At 41.6% G+C, this 16019-nt stretch overlaps 1 protein-coding gene across 2 annotated transcripts in view; it reads right to left on the bottom strand.

Annotated features, from left to right (window-relative positions):
• The window catches only part of stag1a (STAG1 cohesin complex component a), a 47510-nt gene extending 35708 nt beyond the window's left edge, over window positions 1–11802 (bottom strand). For both annotated transcript variants that reach the window (XM_083924721.1, XM_083924722.1), the window contains exon 1: window positions 11664–11802. The gene's annotated coding sequence lies outside the window, so the exon portion shown is untranslated. The remainder of the gene's footprint in view (window positions 1–11663) is intronic.
• Window positions 11803–16019: the final 4217 nt, after the last annotated feature.

The raw sequence follows: 16019 nt of genomic DNA, 5'->3' as shown, positions 1-16019 counted from the left end.
GGAGACTCGTGGGTAGGGCTGCAACGGCTGATTATTTTCATTATCGGTTAAATCCATTGATCATTTTCTCGATTGTTTTCCCAAAGCCCCAGATGACGTCCCACAACTCAAATATATTCAGATCACTGTCATAGAGGAGGAAAGAAACCAGAAAATATCCACATTTGAGCTGGAATTAAAGAATCTGGACATTTTTTTTCTTAAATTGAATTATTTTACATACACATCACATCATACAAGAGCATTTAGGCTTCACGTCCATGTCCTTCACGAGAAAACTGACCATAAACTGGCAAAAAGATACATTAATCTTGAAGATTATATTATATGTGGTGAAAGAAGGGCATGCTTTCCCCTCTTACTAAATCAAATCAATAGTAGAAGTAGGTAGCTCAGTGAAATAGTAATTATTTCTGGTCACTATTAAAGTCCCTCAGCCACTGTAGATGGTGTTCAAACGAGGCTGACCTCGAGTGCCACTGTCAACAGTTTTAGGAAGCTGTTAGCAGTGGTTTTGTCTGATGCTGAGCTGGACTGTTTGGCCTGCATGCGGATAATGCTGGCAGGACAATGCGCAGTCAGTAGGGAATAAGGAATAAGGTTTACGGGTAAATAATCTGTTGGAGTCAACCAGCGCAGGCAGGGAAACCCCTTAATCCCCCCACACAGGCTGAAAGAGCAGATGGGGTATGACTGATACAAACTAATGATGTCTCAGGGCAGTGCAGTGAGCGAGAAAACAAAACATGAACACCAGAAAACACAGCTTTGTTGCCACATTCACAGCATCAAGTCCCTTTCCTTTGTGCGCTGCAATACTTTTCCAGACCTCTCAACTCTTACGTGATATAATCAAATTGTTTTTTATATAGTTAAAAGTTTGTTTCCAATACCAATAAATATTTGGCACATTTACGTGTCCAAATCTGTGAGGAAGCCCTATCTTGGAGCTCACTTTGCTGAAATTTCTGTTTTGCGACCAGTTCATTTCCACTGTGTACAGCCACAGAATTGGTTTGGCACAGGCCAGCGAATCAATATTAAGTAAGAGTGTGTACAAATAACATTGACCGCTGAGACACACTGCCACAGACGATGCTGAGGAGGTGGTATTTGCTGTTGCTTGAAGCGGGTTGTTAACCTCATCTGTATAAATGACACCTAAAGGATTTGCAGGTCTGGTCTGGTGCCAAACTTAGATCTGACTGCTCTGAAAGTAAGTAAATTACCAAATAATGAGTCAAGCTCCACAGACAGAGACGAGAATTACCTTATCCCCCCAGACATCAACCCTAGGAGACTCTATAAGCAGGATATCAATCTCTACCTTTGAAATAGGAGGCAACTGGGCTTTAATGCCCCCAAAGGAGATTAATGATGTATCATAGCGTCTATTTTCCATTCATAAAAAAAAAAAACTATAGACTGCACTCCTTGAGACACAGGAAGAATTCACATATCTCAATCGATGTCTACGCAAATCCAAGACTTCCACTTCACTACCATACTGTTGGCCAACGCTCCAAAAGAAATTCTTTCCACCCAGGAATTAGAGGGACTGAAAAATGAACAGTGTTGGGAGAGCTAGCTCCTAGTTTATGCTCTGAGCCGCATGATGGGAAAGCAGCTGAAAGTGCCATCTTTAAAGGTTTACCTCCTTAGCCTGGCTTTGCATTCAAACATTTTATAGCCATTATTATTATTTGCCTGTCTTTTTTTTTACTGCTGTTTTTTTTATATATTTTATTATCTGATTTTATCATCTCTTGTGTGCATTATTTTGTTGACATTTTCGCACAATGTCTGTAGTCATTTCCATGTTGACAGCTAAATATCTTCTTTACAAAAATGAGAAGAACAGAGTATGTACTTCACACAAAGGCTCACGACTCATATCACCTTAAACTCTGCCATGTGTTCAATATGAATGAAGCCCTGTTGGCTGGTGGCAGTCTTTTCTTTGAGCCGTCTGTCTGAGGCTCTGTCTCTAATAAGGTGTTCAAGTCTATAAAGCTCCACTTTACAGCGCTGATGTAAAAGGAAAAATGAACTGCTGTCAGTATCAACAGCGCAGGCAGTCCCCACACAGGCAGGGGAAAAACTCCCTCACTGCCCGAACAGCTGAAGGCGGATGAGACAACCAAACATCCATCCAAAAGTCCTGTAATAGCACGCCACTTTTCATGACTTTCGTGACTTTTCGCGTGCATGTCTACGCATATTAAGCTTTTCGCGTGTCATTTAATGCCCGTAGTTCCCCAGGGTTAGGGTTAGGGTTAGGGGTTAGGGTTAGGGTCAGGGTTAGGGTTAGGGGTTAGGGTTAGGGTTAGGGTTAGAGGTTAGGGGTTAGGGTTAGGGGTTAGGGTTAGGGTTAGGGTCAGGGTTAGGGTTAGAGGTTAGGGTTAGGGGTTAGGGGTTAGGGCATTTCACGCCCGTTATTTCAGCCATCCTTCACATGAAATATTGATTTAAAAACAACCCTCGGACAGAAAGCTCCACCGCTTTGTATTTCTCCGCCACCTTGCACGTGGGTTTTCCCTCAATGACATTTGTGCGTCAAATGACAACGCCATCTCTGCACAATACAAGTCAATTGAGACTACATGGCGTGAAATGACACGCAAAAATCATGAAATGCGTTGTAATTATACGCGAGATGGCTTGAGAGAAATAGCGTGTCATTCACACACCTTTTGGTGAGACCAGGCTGGTAATAGTCGTAGGGAAATATACTTTAAAGAAAATATTATTTTCATCAAATTCTAGCTGTTCAAAAATACCTGCACCACAAAAACATTCAATTTCTGATTCAAGTGGGCTAGTTATAGCAGTGACTTGATGCCTTGATATGGCCTACACTAGACTGTAGAGTGAAAAATACCCCTGCTATGGCACTTTTTCACTTGGCTTCAAGTGGTGGAAATAACAACACAGTAATGCTACCAGTGGGAGTAAAGTTTGCAGTCAGCTTGAACGAGGTGGACAGACACCAAATTAAGACATTATCAATGCAAATGTCAGAATCAGTTGGATCGAACATCAAACGGTCTCACCCTGCAAGTGGCAACATCCGAGTGTGAGAAATGAAGCCAACACAGATGTGCCAAAAGCTGCCGCTCACCGAGTGGCCACTTGTTAAAACGCCCAACTTTACAGCAGAAATAAACATGTCATGACAGTCTAGTACAAAAAACAGTGTTGGTCTCTATAGCTAATTTCCATTACATTGAACTATTTACATTAACATTAATATAGCAGCAAACAAATATTTGCTATGTGGAGATATAGTGGAGTAATGTCGTCCTGAGCAGAGAATGAAGTCACTCTCCCTCTGTTTGTGTTGTAATCTGAGCTTCTCTGTTGTTTGTTGTGATAGCCCGTTGCGCATACATGTTAGTATTTCATGTGAGAGCCCTGTGAAGGCAAACTCAGCCCACTTTTTTTCCCGTATTTCGAGTACAGCTCCTTTAAGGCTTAAAGTTCTGTGTAATTAAAGGTGTGGTTGATTTGATGACAGGTTGCAGCCATCGCAGGATGCAAACGATAGCCGCTAGCTGTCCACTCTGCTACCATCACAGACAACTCAGCTGTCTGTCGTGTTTGTGGTGTTGGTGCAGGAGTCAGACTAGCTGCAACAACCAGCTGACACTATGGACGCATGTGTTGGTCCGTTTCGGGGAATTATTCATCCAAATTATGGACTAATAATATGGCTTGCTGTGCATTGAAGTGACCTCAAGGAACGTTAAAAAAGTATTTGCTCAAGTTTGTTCAGTGAAAAAAATCTTGTATTTAATTATTATTGTTTCTCAGCCGTCATATTCCAGATATTCTGTGTTAGCCTTCGCTAGCTTGGAAGCATCAAGCCAGACTTCATTTGGCCCACCTCAGGTCCAACCCGGTCAGTCATTCAGGTACTGCAAAGATGGCTATGGCCAGAGCCACCAGAAGCCGCCCACTTGGAGCTTAGATTTTGCATAGGTTCCCAAAACCTATGGATGATATCCCAGCGGTTACGTCCATATTTTACATAGTCTATGGTCCAAAGTGTGTAATCTCCGATTAAGCCCATGTGTGAAAAGAGCTGTCGATGTCCGAAATATTCAGTGAGCAAGTCTGTGATTTGCATGAAGATGGCAACGGACATGTTTAACTGGAGAGAAGTTAAGATTCACAAAATTCTGTCGGTATGAGGAGACGCCAACATTGTCATAAAAATGCAACGGTCGACAAAAAACACTCTAGATAAGGAGGAGACTTTGCATGTAAGCTAATGTAAGTTGTTCAGAGTCTGTGGCCCGTGCTGTGTAGCAGACTGTAGTCTAGTTCAGCATTGTGACTGTCTGCTCTGCCGATGTTCTATCATAAGCTGACGTTTATGTGAGATTTGATTTGTTGTATTGAAATAAGATCTCCATCTACGTACACGGATAATGCGTATTCTGTCAAATGAATGCAAAACAAGGGGGTGGCATCATGAAACCAAAAGATATAGGCTACATTTCCCCCTCTTATCTGTTCAGAGAAATTAGTACTACTACTACTACTACTACTACTACTACTACTACTACCATGACATTTTGTAAATACAGAAAGTGTCTGAAAAAGAATTGCCTTGCCATGGGAAAGTAAAGCCTTGGTACTATTTCCCATTCTTGACTCTTTAACAAACTAGTAGCAGCCACAGTCAGTCGGTAGCTTGACTGCATCAGCAAACACACTTGTGCGTCAGCTGCAGGTAAAAGCAGCTTGCTCAGCTGAGAAACCACTGGGCCGTGCAGGAACACGAGGGAGAGATCACAAACCTCTAAAACACATGTGTCATGACGCACCTCGTTTCATTACTGCTCACCCTGACAGCTGAATGTCTTTACTTTAACACATACTCTCTACTACATATTTTGCCTCCCTTATGAAATGGTAGTAATCATGTTATCTGACCCCTCATTATGTCAACACTGCATTACTATGTTGTCCGACAACATGCAATTTTCCTTTTCAGACAGCCTGGCAATTTCCACCATACCATGCTGCTGGTAATATTTTGGATTATGACACCACTGTTAGTTTTATCCACGTGATAAAAGTTGAGCTCCGACCATCTGTAGAGTACAGCTAACATGCATTCGTACTTAGAATAGAAGCTCTTGTGGTATAACAGGAAGTCCATGTAATCTGTTTTGATATGTGTGTAGCATCTACTTCCCAGCCAGCACACATGCTGTTCTCACCAGCTGATAATGTAACCTTGTTGTGATTTATGCGTTGGGAGGGCTTGGGGATTGTACTTGAATGCAGAAAATACATAATACATATGTTGTATTATGCTGTCACCCTACATTGTCTTAACGTGTGTTATAAAAATGCATGTTTTTAGGCTACATGAATTAACAATGACAGTATTGCTGCATAAATGCGCACTTGTAGTTAATGAAAGTTACACCAAGACCCGCAGCTCTTCACACTTTGGCATAGCCTCCAAAAATCAATATTTAACTTAATGGTGCCTGAGTTTTCTATGTAAGTGTAAAAGGTCCGACTCAATAGGTGTCATAACTTATACCTGTGTAACGAGGCTGCAATCAAATAATATTGTGTTGCCAAGTCATCTAAAAGTAACACTATGAAACTGTGAAAAACAACTATGTCAACAATAACGTTTTCCTGCTTTCAAAAGTGCAAAAAGGAATTGTGCAACTTGGTGTGCAATGTTTGTATTTCTTAATAATTCATTGTATACTGTGTCTAATATCATGTTGTGTTTGTGTTGTATGTTTACTTTACCTATGATACAACTTCTTTACAACTGTGGTACACAGACTCACAGGATCATATTTATGAAAAACAGAAAATGCTCTGCTCGACCTCATTCCAACAGCCTAAAGTTAAATAAACAAATTCAACTTCTGCAGTCTTATCCCAGCTTGAACGGAGTTGCCCCGAACAAACAAGTAACAGACAACGGATCTGACACTAGGACTGCTGCTAATGACTCAAGAGGAAACTAGTAGGCCTGCAACTATCAAATCGTTTTATAATTGCCTATTCTACTTATTAATCGAGTAATAGGATAAAAACAAACATTATAATTTGGCGTTATTTTGCAAATTATGCCTAGGCTGCAGCCTAGATTGGCTCCTGCCCTGAATTGGCCCGATTTTTTTATTTCTTTATTTACTACACTACATCCGCCTCAATTAAACGAATCATCGAGGCAGAGATTTTGCCTTGATGCACTTTTGTAATCGAGTAACTCCAATTGAATTGTTTCAGCCCTAGAAACTACATCACAGGGAAAGCCTTAAATCAGCCAAGGGTGACAAAACTATTTTAGAAAGTGTTACACAGGTCTGATTACATATTAACCTGAGCAGACTTCTGAGCTTTCCGGAAGAAAAAGAAATGCATGTTTATGCTTGAGTAAGTCAAGCAAACAATAGGCTACATGTGTTATTTTATAGCACCAACGTACATATAAATTACTGGGAGACTTGTGGGATTATTATTATTGGGAGATCTGTCAAATGCCTTTAGAACATCGGACCAAATGCTCTTATGTGCTGTAAATAAGCCTTATTCTCTTATTTTCATAAATGAAGAAATGGAATTATCTCTGTGCTTTCTTTGGATGTGCTTTAAGCTTAATATATTAACTAACAGATTTACAATTTTAAACAGATTAATATTAAGGATAGGTGGCTGCAAGTTTTGCTTTTTCTTTGAAATTCCTTCAACTGTGCTGAAAATTGCCAAGGGCTTGCCATTGGATAACAATGCGAACAGGAAATATTGTTCTTGCTATAGCCAACATCTTGAATCAAGGTCACTGTGTAATAGGCTCTGACAAATGTCAAAGCCATTACATAATCTCCTGAGCTGTATCATTAGAAGCATGGGGCTCTAACAGGAGCACTGCACTCGAGCGGTGAGAGCCTCCACCTTAGCAACCACTATATGGCACTAATCATAAAGAATCCAGGTCTGCTTTCACCCATTTGACTCTCTTCTTAGTACCTTTACGTACAAAACATGCAGTATTTTTCTTTCATTATATTTCATGAAGCACATTTTCTTTGCAACATATAGACAAGCCATTTACTTTTCTTAAGAGAGGCTGACTGAAGACTATTCTTCTCAAAACAAAACACCAATTAAATATCCATTACTACCCATTATTACCTTAAAATCACTATAGTACAGTTTCTAAAACCATGATGTGATTCTCAGTCCTTTATAGGCGTATTATGGGAAGAGTCAGGGCAAAGAGCCAAGCAATTCAAAGCATAGAAGAAGGAGGAGAGATTACTCACAATTTCTGATAACCTTCAGTGTTATCTAAGGGAACGTCCACACGATCGAAAACAACCTATTTTTCGCCGTCGTTCTTAAAAAGTTTTCCGTCCACACGGTCGCGACTCAAGAAATATATGTGTCCACATGAAACCAGCAAAACCGACTAAAAACGCTGTAATAAACATGCCAGGCCTGGATGTGGCGCTGTAACTGCCACAGAAATACACCAACAACGGAGAATAAGAGACGGGGAGACGCTGTGTATAATACAAACACCGGAGAGTTTCTTGACAAATCTGGCAAATTCCCATGTCCTCATCCATCCTAGAGAGAAATCTAGCAACCGTTTCTGGTGTTAACGGAGACTTTTGTGGTGTTTTGGACACATGCACAAATCATTCTGTAGTTACTGTCCTCAACAAGCAGCGGGCGCTGCTGTGAGCCCCTTCCCTGTCCCAATGCACTCACTTTCTCCCTAGATTTAACAATTTTTCAAACCTTCTTAGCAACTTTATTTTTAAAAAGCGTCCAGAGACCAATTTAGCATCTTATTCAGACCATCAGGGAAAAGGGAGAAATATATGGTCGGCTTAATTCATCCCCATGCATGTCGGAGTACAGTTCAGCATACAGTCTATGGGTCCGTCTTTCTTCTCCACGCAGCAGCACTGTTGTTATGTGACGCCGTGGGGGTTAGAGGCCAGAGGTGGGGCGGTGAGGGCATTGTTTAACAAAGTATGCGGTTTCACCATCTAGACAATAACCCCATGGGGGACATTTTCAAATCTTCCCACTCTGGGACCCGGTTTCAAGAGATGAAATTTTCAGGCTCTGATAACACCGGCTGTGTGTGGATGGTCGGCCAAAATACCAAAAGTTGTGCGGTTACAGGAAAACGCGTCGCCGTATGGACTAACGGTTCATACAACGATATGTTCAGCCACCTTTAAAAAGTTGGGCAAGAAATGCAGCTGCATGTCAGCTTCCAATGTCGAAATGATCTGATTCAAACAAACAAGACGTTTCAGAATATCATGGATGTTGAGGAGGGCTTTGGGAAACACTAACATTAATCACAACCGATTAATCGACAAGGAAAACAACGGTTAGTTGAAGCCCTAGAGCCAATTAAATGTTCCCACGCGGTGGATGTCGATATACCGTATTACTGAACTGTGCTCTGGAATCAAAACACCTGCTGTGAGTCCGTACGTTGCAGAGGGGCAAAGGTCATAGTCACACATCACACCAAAGGATCCTGATGAAGCATATTTTCAGTACGCCAAGTTATCTGCTGAGGTCTACTTTAAAACTTCCAAACAGAACTCAATACAAATCCACCACTCCACCTTTCCAGCGCAGTATTTAACAAATCCACATAATAAACACACAAAAAATACAATTTTGTGAAGGGACAGATCTCTTCGGGTACCCCTAACCCCAAATAAATGTCATGTGTAGGTAGACTGGTTCACATTTACAGACCAATGGTGACAAACCCTTTTTTCACAGTTGCCCCGCTGCTCACTCCCAGTTTCTACCTGAACTGAAGACATTTGTTTTAATTTTATTTTTTTAAATTAACAGCCATTTGATGAAAACTAAACTCAAAATATATTTTTAGGTGCAGGAAATATGACTCATACATTTGTCAACCATGAGATAGTAGCTATCCCTTTCTCTTTAATATCTCTTGGTGTATTAGGGCGCACTCACACTGTCCTTCTGGCCAGGGCCAAAACCGTTTTTTCAGCTAAAGCCTAGTACCTTTAAGCAGTGTGAGTGCACCCGCTCCGCACATAACTGCGGCCAGCGGGCCGTCCACGGCCCGCTTGAAAGAGGTGGGCTTTAGCGGAGCCGTTTGCACGTGTACGAGCACGAGCGTGCGCACGTGTGCGAGCACGAGCACGAGCCCTACGGCAGTATTGTTATGTCCGCCTATTCGGACATGTAAATAGAAGGACGGACCATGCGCGGACATTTAAAACAATGGCGGTGAAAGGTTCATGTTGGTGTGATGCGGAGGTGGAGTGTTTACTGCAGATTTGGTCAGATGAAAATATTCAAAAACATTCAACAAGACGCACAAAAAATCTGAGGTCTACGGAAAGATTTGTAAACAAAGCCACACACACGCGATCAATGCGTGTGACGTGTTACGGCGTGATGACGTATGGACAGCAAGAAGCATTGGCCGGCCCTGGCAGTGTGAGTACAAACGGGGCTGGGGCGCGGGGGGAGAGGGAGGGGGGACAAGTACCCTAAAGCCCGGGTCGCGGTGCGGAAGGACAGTGTGAGTATGCGCTTAGACCACTTGGACAATGCTGCTTATCAATTAGCAAGGCAAGGTTTATTTTTTATATGACAGCTGCATTAATATTTAAATGAAAGTACTCAATGTGTCAAATACTTAATTACTGCCCAAAACAGACAATCATATGTTTATCGTATCACTTCAAATGCTCATCGTCTATGATAAAGAATTACATAAATCACAACAGAGGATTGCATGTGCCGGTTTTAATTTTCTAAATTTAAAATCGATCAAAATTGGCTTTTAAATTTTTAATTATCAAACTCAAAAGCAAGATGGGTGATTCACGCATTTTAAATACATTATTTCAATTTTACCATGCGGCCTTAGTGTGGTACATTCCCAAAAATATATAGTGGTCAAATCACACTTGATACCATGTACCGCTGCCTTTTTTAAAGAAGAATCAAAAGATGTAAATGATATTGGTCAAGGTGTAAAACCAGCATTGATCTTTACGAATTAAGACCCGACAGTCAAACAATGGCATAGCGGTCAGTGCTGTTTATTTAAGAAATATGTCAACAGCTCCACAGGAGGAAAACCAGTGGTGTAGTGGAGGGTATACGCAGGTATACGGAGTATAACCACCTCTTATTCTGGCAGTCTACAGTCTACCCACCTATCAGACAAAAATATATTGGAATACATGGGAGTATAGTATCTTTTTTCCCCCAGAATAATTGTCAATAGTTGTGTTGGACGTATTATTTTTGCATGACAAAAGAATAAAAAAATGTAGGTTTACCCACTCCCTTCATGGTTACATACCCATCTACCTAGAAGTACCTCCACCTCATCAACTACCACTACACCACTGAGTAAAACACATTTCTAGAGAGCCATCGTAGCTTTCGTCATCACATGCAAATGCAATCATCAGTGTTTCACATGTATTGCTTAACTTGTTCTGCAGGATACATTAAACATGGCTTAAAAAGTGTAGTATAGAGTAAAAACACAGAAACAATGGAGGATAAGTTGGCAGGCAAGCGGGCTGCAGATAGCAATCCAAGACAGCCTGCATGAAAAATCACATGGCTCACTGTAAACAAAGCAGTTATGCAACAATCTGGGAGTCATGCACACTGCCAGGAGGCACTCTGACCCACAATCGACTGTCCCTAACTACTCTGCACGGGGTGAGCTGCACATAGGTCAGTGTGGGAGGGACGGACACATCATTGGAGCCTGTTTAGACGTGTAGAGCAGGCTGGTGGAGGAGCCCATCCCCCCTAATGTGACTCATGTTTCCCCCCGCTCAGTGTTGCCTTGCTTCCCGCACAGAAGGGGGCGGGAAGAGGGAGAAAGAAGCGCCATAATAATGTTGTTTTTAACATGCACGGAGTCCCTACTTGCAAACGCATTAAAAAGGCATTCACATGCTGTCATTCATGAAAAGCAACACGTTCATTAGCCGTGTGAAAAAGTCCCCCACTACTCTGGAAACTTGAAGGCAAAGAAGGAGCAGGGATGCTGATGTTGACACGAGAAAAAAAGTAGCTACACGTCCATATCTCCCATTGTACATCTGTGCAAGAAAAGGGGGCAAAGCTGCCAAAGGGGTCGATAACAACAAAGTGAAGAAAAAAGGTGCTGTTTGCATTGATGACACACCAAAGCGAAGAAAGCAGCGCGCGGCAGGAGGGCAACACTGTAGCGTAGGATCATAATACGGCTGTGCAAATGAGAGAAGGTGATGCTCTGATTCCTGCCTTTTGCAAAGAGCAAGAAAACACGTCACACCGCATGGCTCTTTATTTGTTGACAAGCCAAACTCGAGAGCCGCGCGGACATTTGGGTCTAAGCAGGCGGGCGCTGCGACAGCCACTTGCCCCCTCTTGCAAGTTGAAATTTTTGCGGCTAGCTCGCATGCTAATGGCTCCGCTAGGCTATAATGTAACTGAGGAAGAGAGAGAAAGCACATTCACCTCCGTTAGCCGCTAACGCCCATCCCCCAACCAACCAGTCTTCCCTGTCTGTGTCCACCATCTTTAATCTGTGCGCCGTCTCCCTCCCCGCCGCACAAAACACGACAAAAACACAACACACTCACCTTTCACGAACATCGCCGAATCAATTATCACCTTCCGGGATGATAAATCGATTATCGTTTTAATATTGTGCGTATTTTAATATTGAAAATTGGCCTCGCGAGCGGAACCGCGCCTTGAGAGAAGAGCAGCAATCCTAAACCGCCATCTGGTGGTATTTTCCTCTCCGTGATGCAGCGGGAGCGGCGCAGCCTCAGACCGAGACACAGCTGCCCCCTGGCGGACACTCCGGGGCCGGGGCCGGGGCCGGGGCCGGGGCGGGGGCGAGCATGGGAAGGGAGGGACCCAAAGACCCCGCCGGCGCAACACTCACGGGGCCGCGCACAGGAGCAGAGAGACTCCCCCCTTCTCTCTTGGTTCAATTAGTATTTTATTATATTCTTATTATTTATAAGAAAAAACTACATCCAAAGCACTATAAGTGGTGATAACTGTGAAAAACAACACACAAATATGCTACTTACACCTGTACACAGTGCGTCTATTTTGCATTTTTATATTCCATGAACTCTATTCTATGTATTTCACCATTATTATTATATTTTTTTTTTTTATTTATTTAATGTCCAGTATTCTATTTTGTTTATATTTCATTTTACTGATGTAAGGATTTCACTGCTGCTCTAATTGTTGTGCATTGATCGTTTATGATTGAGTCTGTCACCCCCTCTCTGCAATACGGACTCAATCCTAAACAATCTGTTCTTTTGCACATTATTACAGTACTTTACCTTTGCAAATGTGATAATGTTTTATATACATATAGTTGTATATATATATATCTTAAATTGTATTTATGTTATGTTATCTGTATAATGTTGTTGTTGTTAAATATGTTGCATGTGTGTATCGCTGGAGTTTGCAACAAAATTAATTTCCCCCTGGGATTATTAAAGTTTATCTGATTCTGATTGTGATATAACAAATTAACCATTTTGAATACTTTATTAGAAAACTTTACACACATCACAGGAGGACAGTTAAATATAATACAACCATCATGAGTCAAAATACATCACAGACGTTCATTAACTAAATGAAATTTAAAGATAAATTGATATTATATATTTTTTCCATTGCACTATTTGTATTTGTCAACACATCATTTGTATATAGAGATTGTACGTCATGTTTGCTTTTTATTGACATACACACCTACATATGATATGCCCTACATGCAACTAACAATCATTTTCAGTTGATTCATCTACAGATTATTATACTATTAAAAGTCAAAAAAGAAGAACAAACAAACACATATTGCATATTGCAAATCATCACATTGGAGGCTGAGACCAGTCAATGTTTGGGGGGGTTTTTTGCCTAAAAAAATACATAAATTAACAAAATAATTGCAGATTTATTTTCTAATTGACTAATCAATTAATCTAATGACTTGACCACTGTGGGACACATATCAGCATAGAGATAATATGTTTTTTTTAGTAATATTTCCAAATATTTCCAGCAAAACCACACGAAGTCACTCAGCCTGCAAAGCATATGCCAAAACATTAACGACCTTTGACCCTTGATCTTTGATGATTCCTTTCTCCCTCTTTTTAATCTCTGCCTCTACCTGGGATGGAAAGAAAAGAGTGTATATGTGCACGTGGCCAACCTCCTATGCCATTTGTCTCCATGAGGTCCTTGAGCTGAAATTGGACGTGCATAAACCCAATTACTGAGCCTGGATGTGCACACATTACTCACTCCTGCTCACTGCCTACAGAGAGAGATAGAGAGGCAACGTCTGTAGTTAATTACATTAGTCCTGCATGGGAGTTATTCGGTGGATATCAAACACCTGTATCACGTGTGTGTGTGCAACATGTGGGTGCATTAGAAATAAGGAAAGTATTTTTGTGTGTGTTAGGTATATATTTGTATTAGATAAGACAGTGACACACAGACACACACATACTGGGAAGTGTTTCATCTGAAGGACGCACTGTTGTTTGCCATAGCAACAGCACGTCTTCTGCACAAAAGCTGCAGCTAGATCCGTACCTCAGGGTTACTTACCACACACACACACACACACACACACACACACACACACACACACACACACACACAGACACACACACACACACACACACACACACACACACACACACACACACAGTTATTCTCTAATGTTTGGTATAATGAGGCATTCCACAGGTGCAATGTGGCTCAAACAACATCAAGGCAGAAAAAATAACATTTCAGAAGTCATTTTATAAATAATTGGAACTATGTGTGTATGTTTGTCTCTCATTTTTCGCTGATGACCCTTCGCATTTATGAAGGAAATTTAAAAGATTGCTAGTATATGTGAATATGTCACTATAATCATCATTGTTATAATATTGTTACGCTTAGAAATCTGCTCTGTTTTTGCTGAGCTCTGACTTCTACACGTACAGGAGACAGATTCACACATGATAACCTGTTTGGACTCATCTAATCCTATATGATGTTGTCTTGAGGGTCTTTGCGGATTCCTTTTGTTGTTCCTCTTGTTTCATTGAGAGGTCAGAGGTCAGCGCTCCAATAAGCAGGAATTCAGTGTTTTTCTCCAGATCAAAAGGCAGAGGCTTGTCCACATGGTGAGTGGCCTGCTTATCAGTATCCTGTGCCGTTTGTTGCCTTTTTACTTTGTTAACCAGGTTACATGATTCATTAAATCTGGAACAAAAAAGCTTCCCAAACGTCAGAGTATTACTAATGGGATGGCACAATATCTATTTTCTTCTTTATTTTGTGTCCTGTAATATTCTTTTGCAATTATATCTGAATTAGTAACAATATTTCATTTATAACACCTGATTCCAATCGCAATTTAAGAAGAAGAAGAAGAAGAATTACTTTATTTATCCCGCAACGGGGAAATTGAATTTTTTCACTCTTATTATTATACATGTTACACACACATGCCCAGACAGGACCTATACATGCAATTAAGGAGAGATGTTAGAGCGAGGGGGCTGCCAGTGACCAGCGCCCCGAGCAGTTGGGGGTCCGGTGCCTTGCTCAACAGCACCTCGGCAGTGCCCAGGAGATGAACTGGTACCTCTCCAGCCACCAGTCCACGCTCCATACATGGTCCACACAGGGACTTGTACCAGGGACCCTATGGTTCCCAGCCAAGTCACCTATGGACTGAGCTACTGCTGCCAATTTGTTCTCTATTCATGTCACTATCGAGCCCAGCCATTGCCATTCTTGTACCCTGTAGCTGTAGGTCTATATCACAGTATGCAGTAATTAATTACTCCATGTTCTAAGTATAGGATTTCATGGCTGTCACTTACACATTCTGACTCACAGCGGATGTCGTACATTCACACATACATTCATGCACAGATAAATAAAACAGTTGAGTTTATACATTTATACTTGTGCATATTTAACCTCCTGCTACATTGCTCTGAGGAATGTTGCATGCACTCATCATTTGGATGCATGGTGTTCCACAATCGAGCCATGAAACACGAACACAAACACTTTGTTTTTTTCCCACCCGTGTTCAGACACATTCAGATGAAAGGGGGCTGTATGTGCAGAGTGTTGCATCATATTGCAGTGTCTTGCTGTGGTGTTTCACCTTCCCTTTAAGTCTTCAACATTAACCGTCTCAGCCTCTTCAACACATTTTGCCCACACTTGCCCAGGTTAATCGGTTTAACGAACCCAGAGTAAGCTCATGATGGCGTTCCATTGAGACTACACCTTACTTTTTAAGTATGCGTGGTGCAGTGGTGAGTTACATAACCAGCATACTTACATGGTGTCTGCACCAAAAACGTCTGGATCCGTATTAATGTTTGGATTGCCCCGGTTTTGATGCAGATTTTGAGAGACGGTGGTATACGTACACACTCAAACATGGCCATGCATGGATGCAGGCAAATAACGCACTAAATCACACCACCATGTCAAAACTTTTTCCCAGGGCTGTTACCATGGCAACAGAGGCGGTCTGGCACGGCATCAGCGGCGGAGCAAACCCTTCTAGACTGTCAAGGTAATTTCAGGTTATCACTAAATTCAAGAGCAGTGACAAACGTTGAAATCTGTGAAAAAACTTTCTCTCTCTCTTTTTTTTTTTTTAGCCTGAAACACACTTGATGTATCGAGAGTTATGCAATAAAAGGTCTGTTTTATCCTTTCTCATCTCTGGGGCTGTTGACTAACAGAGCGGGTTTACATGGTTGTTCTGCGCCTGTTCTATTTTTATTTCCTTCTGACCTTGCTTGCAGCTGCATGCTTTTTTTCAATTTCTCTCCGCAACCTCTCTGACACCCTCTTACTGACTCTCTCCCCGTCTCCCCTGCTTCCCCTCTCTGCCTCTATACTGCTCTTGCCCCACC

Source organism: Echiichthys vipera (genome assembly GCF_963691815.1).
Source record: "Echiichthys vipera genome assembly, chromosome: 12".
In the NCBI taxonomy this organism is placed as follows: domain Eukaryota; kingdom Metazoa; phylum Chordata; class Actinopteri; order Perciformes; family Trachinidae; genus Echiichthys; species Echiichthys vipera.
The sequence above is the reverse complement of the archived record's forward strand: the minus strand, read 5'-3'. Positions and strand labels throughout refer to the sequence as shown.